Genomic DNA, 9,785 nt, shown 5'->3' on the forward strand with positions numbered 1-9,785 from the left:
GAATTTTGAATAGTATTTTGATGCCAAGAAATGGCAAGGAGCCCTACATCAAAATGAAAAATATCCAATTACAGATTTCTGTAAAATCCTGAGAAATGAGGATGGTAATGAGATAAACGACGGGAAAGAAATGAAAGGGATAGGAGATGGGTTTTTATATCTTTACGATACAAAGCTTTCACCTGCAGTTTTTTGTTGGTGGTGGTTTTAAAAGCTTTTTCTTTTTCTTTTTTTTTTTTTCTGGGATTTGCACATTTTTATTTCTCCCTTTGGCTCCCTCCCCACGACTGCTTTGATTGTTTACTTTCCCTTTAAGTAATTCTGTGAAGATGTTACTGTGAGCAGTACAGCACTTTTTTAGTTATAAAAGCAAGCCACAATAACAACAGGGAAGGGGAGGAAGAAAGCACCTAGTAAGCAGTCAGGGCAGCATCCTGGAACCCTTGGTCATAGTGTGGACGTGCACCAAATGGCAGTCTTTCCTCTAGGTAACAAAGCAATTAGAGGTGCCCTAAGGATGCACAACTCCTGAAACCTCTGGATGCAAAGTTAATGAAAGTTTGTAGAGCAGACAACATTCCATTAACAACCCACAGGGCTGGCACTAGAGTGATGGAACAAAAATTATTTATGCTCAAGCCAGCAACTGCATGTGGTAAAGCAAACTACTCCAGAGATTATCCCCTCACTCAGATAACTCAGACCATTGACACACAGTTGAGATCTTGGAGCCACATGCACCAAGTGTAGCTGTCTCCCTACAAATACTGCTTCCTCCTGTAATTCTCTTGCAAGTAACACATCTCTCTCCTCTTGCTGTTTCTTGCCTGAACCTCAGTGCTTGCTTGAACAGACACTTTCTGAAGGTAGTGAGAGTATTTCCACTAAGGTAATTGGTCTAAGTTCAGGATACCTAGCTGCTGTCTCAGCCAGAGCCAAACACAGTACCATAAGACTCTGTGGAAACTATAATGATCTCGGATGAGGACCGTTTTCTCATCGTTCACAGTAATGACAGGTCACAGCCATTCAGAAGAAAGGATAAAAACTAGCAAATAGTTCATGAGAACCAATTCTGCAAACCTAACACCATTAAATAAATAGTAATATTACAAATCTTAGTAAATCTGTACAAGCTTAGCCAGCCAGAAGTATTCTGAGAAGGATTTTCAGTGTTTATTCTTATAAATTAATTGTTGCTTCTTAGGAGTAGTATTCCAAATATAGCAAGAAGATCTCTACTAAAGCATCTTAGTGTCCTCATAAACCCCTAAAAGAACAATGGAGATGTACAAGCTTTTTTGTTGTCGTCGTTAAGTGTGTCACAAAATACTGATGTATAAGAAAGGAATTATGTTCTCAGGAATAAATCTCTGGAACCACCCCTGTATCTATCCAATTATGTTGCATTGTATTCATTACAAGAGCATTTGAACACCTTCCAGCTACTTACAATGCAAACAACAATCTCCGTCTCCTTCCCCACAATAGGACTGCATTCGTATTCAGTTCTATGCTAGCAAATTGGTTGATTTCTGTATCTGGTACCAGTACAGTGAATATCACAGCTTGTCCTATGTCTCAGAGAACAACATATAGTAAGTATAATACAAAATAATACAGAAGTGATTGCTGGTTTGTCTGGCCATGTTGTGTGTGTACACACGCCTGGGAAATTCATCAGGTAAATATCACATTTGATTTTCCAAGTGAATATTATTTACCACACCAGAATTTCTCTCATTTTGTGAAGGCAGATTATCATCTCTACTCCTGAAGATTTCCTGCCATGCTGGTTCAACTCCACGTGCAACTCCCTGTAAGATAAACCCTCCAGGAAATAGCAGTAGTGAGATTTTGCTTTTCAGAATCATTTAATAAAAAGTGCTTCATTATTCATTCAGTGGGAGTCTCCCTGGAAATAGCAAGCTCTCGCTGAACACTGAGATGCTACGGTTGTAAATCATAGGATACCAAACTGGTAAGATGAAAACCACAAAGAACATTTAAATTAACAGAGAATGGATGAGCAATTCATAATTAATGACTTGGGAATGAATGCCACCTCAATTTATCATCAAGTGTTTGCAAAGGCAGTACATGTGCTTGTAAAGCCTTTTACTGTCTTTTAAGGGTCATTACTGAACGCTGGCCCAGTCCATTCCAGTATGACCGATAAGGTCGGGTGTTTAGTCCTGCACTGACATCTCAGCTAAAAATTGTGCAAAGGATGACATCAGTAATAAACTAAATGCTTATCATCTTGAGGGGGAAAAAAAAAAAGAGGAAAAGAAAAACAACTGTCGAAGCTTGTGCCTACGAATTCAGCTTGACTGGCTGAAAGGGACTGTGCGACGCTTTGTGGAATCTCTCCATAAACAGCTTAAAAACAGATTGATGCTATGAATTTGTTTTTAATTTATAAATACTGTGTCTTCAATTCACATACAAAGAACGTCTATTTTCTCTCTCTGCTGGTTGTGTTCTTTCCTTGCTTTCTGCTGGACTGAAATTCTTAGTCCCAGTGGCGATTCGGGGTCAACAATAGTGCAGGGATGCAATCTTTGTGACAGTACACAGAATCACAGAATTATCAAGGTTGGAAAAGACCTAGAAGATCATCTAGTCCAGCCATTACCAATACTTCCCAGCTAAATCATCTTCATCAACACAACATCCAAACGTTTCTTAAACACTCCCATGGTCGGTGACTCCACCACCTCCCTGGGCAGTGCATTCCAATGCCTGACTACCTGACTACACGTCACATAACCTGTTACAAAGACATTCAGCAGCTACTGACAACTACCTTTCTCACCCATATAACTACACACATACATCACTTAAGAGCACAAGGGCCTCCCTCTCTGATGGTCATTGTGTGCACATCATGTCTGGCCACGTGGTAGGACTATGCACACACATACCAAGTCTCCTAAAGGACTTCGTGTGCACATCTCCAGCCACAGCAAAAAGGTGCTGAGCATGTCAGCTGGAATAAATACTGTGGCCTTGTGATGGAAAAAACAGCTGAGTCTTCAGGACAGAATTAGCAAGGAACAGGTGAAATACCAGTGCAATTTGCCCAGCTCACTTAAGGCTTTCACTCCATATCCGGGCTACCTTTAGGAAAGAGGGAGTCCAGATGCACCAGAAGCTGCCCTCTTACAGTATTTATTTATTTATTTATTTATTTGTTTTTGTCTTCCAACACTTTGAAATATCATAGGACAAAGTGTTCATTATCATACTGGCCAGCTGTTTCCTAAACCTAAATTTGAAGAGGAAGTAACTGAGAAGGAGATCACCTAGTAGGAACTTGGATCATCTGTCAAGGATGATGAAATGTTTAATATACACAGAGAAGTTCTATCTAAGGAGAAAGCAAAGGTAAGAAAGCAGGCAGAGAATAGTGGACAGAATAGAGACCCTGTTGGCAGAGGAACATCCTTGCTTCAGGAGGAGAGCTCTGGGCACCTCAAGCTCAAGGACAGGTCCAAAGTAAGAACATAACTGGAGCATGAGTGTACATGAATTCACATTGCTTCTAATTTCTGTAACACTTACCAAATCTGCATCTGCATGCTTTGCCTTCCACATACCTCTTACAAAGCCATTATAAGCTCAGAGTCTGAGACCTGGGAAAGGGTGAGAACTGGCATTCAAAGAATGCTCAGGATCAGCATCACTTCTGGGTATGTCAAGGCTTCTGGGCCCTAAAGCCCTATTCCTGAGAGAAGCCCAGCTTCTGTGTAAGAAGTTTATCAAAGACAGCAAGGAAACAACACCAATATTATTCAGGTGGCAAAAAGCTTAAAAGCACACAGGATCCGAAGGAGCCAACTCAGCAGGACATGTGCCCAGCCTCTTTAAAAACCTTGATTCAAAGATGACATCTTTGCAGCTTTCAGGATTCTCAGAATTTAGCTGGAACTTCCAGCTAGAGTATCTCAGTCAAGTGTAACCTAACAATAACAAGAAGCAACAATTAATGAACTGTCAAAGGAAAATATTTGCTTTCAATAATGTAAAAATGTTTCTGTACTAATATTGATTCATTTAAATTCAATTTAATTTTTTATTTGTATTTACAAACAAAATTTTGAGTTTCCAGTAGTAGCCTCTATTGATGTTTGCCATATTCAAAAGTTTTTATTCAACTTATATCTGGTTGTTATTCAGGACTGAGAAGAAAAAATAGTGAAGTTTTCACAATTTGATGCTCTGTAGGAATTTCTGTCTCCTAAACCAGCAGTACATGCCGTATGCAGGCCATTTTTCTGGGTTTACATGCTGCTGGGTTCTTCTGAAGAACTCTTTTTTTTTTTCTGATTTGAGTATTCTCTGTTAAGGAGATCCTAGGATTACATCTGTTCATGTGGGATTTCTGCACTGACATATGGGAGAATGTTCCAGAGGCTTTGTTGTCTGTGCTCAACTCAACACAACACAACAGTACCTGTTCTGCAAGTTCCAGAACCAGAGGGCTGCTGGGGAAGTAGTATGTATGATGTAGAAGTAAAATCTCCCGTCTCACAGAATCACAGAATTGTAGTGGTTGGAAGGGACCTCTAGAGATCATCGAGTCCAACCCCCCTGCCAAAGCAGGCTCCCTACACCACGTCACACAGGAAGGCATCCAGGCGGGTCTTGAATATCTCCAGAGAAGGAGACTCCACCACCTCCCTGTGCAGCCTGTTCCAGTGCTCCGTCACCCTCACTGTAAAGAAGTTCTTGCGCACATTCGTGCGGAACTTCCTATGCTGTACTTTCATCCCATTACCTCTAGTCCTGTCCCCATGCACTACTGAAAAGAGACCAGCCATCTCCAAGATGTATTGGTTTTTCTCTACATGAGGAAATCCTCATTAGCAGTAGGTTGTACCTTTCTCAGTTGCACAGACCTAGCTCTGTATTTACCATACAATGTACACACACATCTTTCTGACATTTTGGAGACTCAAATTTTACCTCTCATGCCCAGGAAGCAGAAATCAGCTTCTGGTTAATCAGCCAGATCCCATTGGTGAGAGCTGAGAATACACTAAAGGCAAAGGCTACATGACACCTCCCTCAGACTTCACATAAACTTTATTGAGGAAAGTTGCTTCCCTTCTTCTGCCCCCATGGGGAACAAACAATAGTGAGAACAAGAGCAAATGTTTCCATGAAAACTTCAGTCCCAAAGAGCATTATCATTGAATGAATATGATAGTGGTAAAAACGGAGAAACTGGGACTAATTCATCATCAGACAAATAAAATAAGACAAGCTGTTGATGCTGGAAATACTCAAAATGTATGGACCCTCCTAATACTATTTTCACAATTACTCATTCCTACTGCATCAAAGATGTTATTTGTCTCTCTAAGTTTCAAGTCAATCAAAGGGAGCACATTCATCATGGCTTTTCATTCCCACCTAAAATAAGAAAGACTTGCATCATTTTCAGACAGAATAGCTACAGGTAAAGATGTCACATTACGACTCCTCTTTTTGCCTACCCTTGAATACATAGCAGAAATACCTAAGATTGTATCTGGTATCTAATGTTAATGGAGGCAGCCATTTTCAGAGAGCTTGCATGTTTTTAACTGAGCCTAATAGAAGAACGGGCTCTTCATCTGGAAGCATAAAGTTGGTAAAACGAACACATGCGCCAGTACAAATATTTTCAGATAACCATTCTGGAGCACTCAAATGCCTTCCTGAGTTGAACAGAAAACCCCAAACACAACTTTCAGCTTCAGATCCTGTCTTGTGGATTAAGCATCTAAGAGTCATGAACTTACATCCTTTTCCACCACCTTCTTTTCCACCCTATTAGTCCAGCTCTGAGTCAGTCATGAGTTTCACAAACTTTTGTTTTAACCCCTAAGGAACTTAAAAGCCACATGTAGCACCTGAACCATTAGAGACTTGTAAGTAGTCCAGATGTGGCCCTGCCATCAAAACCAGACCTCTGACAGCAGCTTTGTACTGGTCCCACAGCCGGAGGGGTGTCTACATTCTCGACTGCAGAAAGAAGCAAGTGAGACTGACTTTTCAGCTTCATTGGGGTTAATCCATTTGTGCACCTAGCTCAGCTGTGACCCAGAGCAAAGCCATTGCCATCTCTTGCCTTTGCACATAGAACTTTCTTCAGCCCTTCTCTCACAATTCTCAGTCATATGGAGACAAAGCAATGCATTTGAAGGATCAGGCAGACTCCTGTTGTTTGGGACAGGTCAACATAAGTACACACCTGTTCTATATTCTACACTGCTCCTCAGTGCACTTCTAGCCTCAGTTCAAAGAAATTGTGACTAAAGCTTTTGTAACAGGGGACAGAGAGAACACAGAGAAAGACTTTTGCTTCCTCAAAGCCATCTTCCAGTAGAAAAATCAGCCAATATTTTCTATGGTCTGCCTCGGGATATAGGCACTGCTATTGGCATTATTATTTTCACCTACTGTGTTGGGCACAACAACCGTCTGTAGCTGCGGAAATTCAAAAGGTCATTCAAAACATCATCAGTGAAGAAAAGAAGAAAGATTAGGTAGGGCAACAATAACAAATCAAGCAGCTGCATGGTCTGACAAAGTAACTGAGTGTTTTTTACTGAATTTCAAGTGTTATTCAACAATTCTGTCACTAACCTTCATTCAGTCAAAGTTGGACTATTCAAAAGTTAATTATTAAGCTTAGACAGAAATCAAAATTTGTAAATAAACCTGATCCCACAAGATTTGCACAACTCCTTCCAAACACAGAACCCTTTAATTCTGGTAGTATTTTTGTACCCATACCTCTTAGGCAGTTCATCATAATTCAGTGACCAATAAAGGAATTCAACACACAAATAAAAACAACGAGAACATAAATGTAATTTTAAAAGTTATCTGTATCTCTATTATGCAATATTTGTCAAAGCAGGGAAAACAAACAAACCCTACATTAAAATGCTGAATGTTATACAGTCATTATTTTATAGCACCACTGAATTGTTAAGGTTGGAAAGACTACTAAGAAGGTCTAGTCCAACAAACCATGTCCCCAAAGCTGCAGAGATGCAGCGTTCAAAGCTTCTATGGGCAGACTGTTCCAGTGTCTCTTTGCCCTCATCATAAGCAATGTCTTCCCTATACTTAGTCTAAATGTACTCTCTTTCAGTTTAAAACCATATGGCAGATTCAGTACCCTCCCTCACTGCTGTAGTCACAGCCATCCAGCTGTACAACCCTGCCCTGATCCAATTAAGGCACTGATTGGACATTTAAAACATCTGACATTACCAGAGGGTTTTCTGAATGAAAAGTAACTGTTGATATATGAAATAATATCTTCTCCTTTTTTTTCTGTACAGAAGAAACAGTACAATGTCATCTGCTCTTCCTAATTAAAATCTTTATACGCTGCTGCTGTAAAATAATGGCAAGATTAACAAAGACACACATAAAAGAGACCCAATAACGAAAGACCATCAGGATAAAATTTAAATCAATCAACAATAAGATGTATCATTACGATGTTTTATTGTGTGCATAAAATTAACATGTAAAATTCTGATCTAAACCATCAGAAGCTGCTATGCCAAATGTTCCAGCGTTAAGCCTCCAGCAATAGAAATTTAAGAACAAAGTGCTCTGTTCATTTTTGGTTTCAGGCTCTGAAAATCTGGATGGCACAGGTCCCTTTGCTAGCCTGTGAGAAAAAGAGGGACCTAGTGCCATCTGAGAGCTAAGAGAAGACAGCATATTTTAGCAAGACAAAGCTACACACCTGCCTACTTGGCAAATCTTTTACTCCATCAGAGAAAACAGTTGAGATACCAGCACTGCTGCTTGAATCAGAACGTTGTGTATTACCATTTAACAATGCTGCCATCTTTTGGCTTAGTGATTCTATGATTCTATGATTTTCTTGTATTCACACACAATGAGGCAACAGGAACTAAAGAAGGGGATTAACTACATCTAAATCTGTATGAGTGATAACATTTATTCCAGAAGTCCAGCTCAAGTATAAATTGTCTCTGGCAGTTTAAGATGTTTCTAGCTCTCTCTCTCTGCTTTGCCTTCATAGCCTGTCATTTCCTGCCACAGAAAGCTTAAGTAAAAGAAATCCCACATGTTGTTTCCTGCACACATACACAAATCAGAAAGGGGCATCAAATTTTCCTAGAAATGTTAGGAATTTTGGATTCAGATTATACAAGAACTAAACTGAAGCAGGATTTGTTTTAATCCAAAGATAGATCTTGAATTATAGTTGAAAAACCACTACAAATTATATAATGTTTAATATGATTATATCTTATCAAAGGGAAAACGGACATTAGGAAGTATTACTTCTCGGAAAGGGTAGTCAGGCATTGGAATGCACTGCCCAGGGAGGTGGTGGAGTCACCGACCATGGGAGTGTTCAAGAAACACTTGGATGTTGTGTTGATGAATATGATTTAACTGGGAAGTACTGGTAATGGTTGGACTAGATGATCTTCTAGGTCTTTTCCAACCCTGATAATTCTGTGATTCTGTAAATGGTTAATAATTAGCCAGCAGCTCTAGAGTTGATTTATTTTGGATTATCTCTAAATCAGTAGAGCAACACAAAAATAACACATTTGCAAAATAATTTTCTACATACAATTTTGCATCAGTTTAACAGAACCACACATTTAAATGTTACAGATATACAATTCTTGAACATCAATGCAAGAAACAGAGGTCAGAATCTAATTTCCTACTTTCTATTAGAACCAGCATGTGATGGAAACGTCTATCCTGTCAATACCTTGTCAACGGTGCTCTTGCTACTTACATTTCTACAAATCCCCAGTGACTGGACTCATCATTTCTTAAAGTACAAGCTAATTAATTGGTCAATTAATCAGTCTGAGTAGTTGATAAATGTTCTCTGAGATGTCAAGACTTGACAACTGCTTATAAGGAAACTTCTCTGCTCTCGCAGCTATTCTACTCCAGCATTTCAATCTCTGCCCAGGCAGTGGTATCCTAACTTTCTGCCTGGCTCTTGACTAGTGTTCAGTCATTGAAGCAGCCCTAAAAACTGAAAGGTATACAGCCTCATGGAAGAAAGTTTAAGAGGGTCCTGCTGCATTATAGGTTACCATTCATAAAACTGGTAACAGCAAACCTTCCCTGTAATGCTTCTGGTTCCAAACCTGGGCCACCTAGCTAGAAAAAGATCTGGGAATCCTGGTGAACACCAAGCTGAATATGAGCCAAGAAATGGGCTGTCGCCATGAGGAAGGCTAAGAACTTGTGGAGGTTCCATCTGTAGAAGCACTCAAGGCCAGATTGAACAGGGACCTGCACAGGTTGATCTACTGGTTGGCAACTGTGCCCATGGCAGGGAGTTAGAACTGGGTGGGCTTTGAGGTCCCACTTTGCACTGGGCAAAGCATCAACAGCAGGTCAAGAGAAGTGAACCTTCCTCTCTACTCATCAGCGGTGAGGCCACGCCTGGAGTTCTGAGTCTAATTCTAGAAGTATGTAGTACATGTGAGACATGGACATGCAGGAAAGAATCCAATAGAGGGTCACAAAGATGATGAAGGAACTGGACCATCTTTCCTACGAAGTGGAAGTTCCCTTCAATACATGAAGGGAACTTACACCCAGGAGGGGAGTTAACTCTTCGAAAGGGCTGACAATAGCAGGACTAGGGGAAATGGATTTAAGTTAAAAGAGGGAAGATTTAGGTTGGATGTTAGGGGGAAGTTCTTCACTAGGAGAGTGGTTGGGCCCTGGAACAGGCTGCCCAGGGAGGTTGTGGATGC

This window comes from Coturnix japonica, chromosome 1 (assembly GCF_001577835.2).
Source record: "Coturnix japonica isolate 7356 chromosome 1, Coturnix japonica 2.1, whole genome shotgun sequence".
NCBI lineage: Eukaryota > Metazoa > Chordata > Aves > Galliformes > Phasianidae > Coturnix > Coturnix japonica.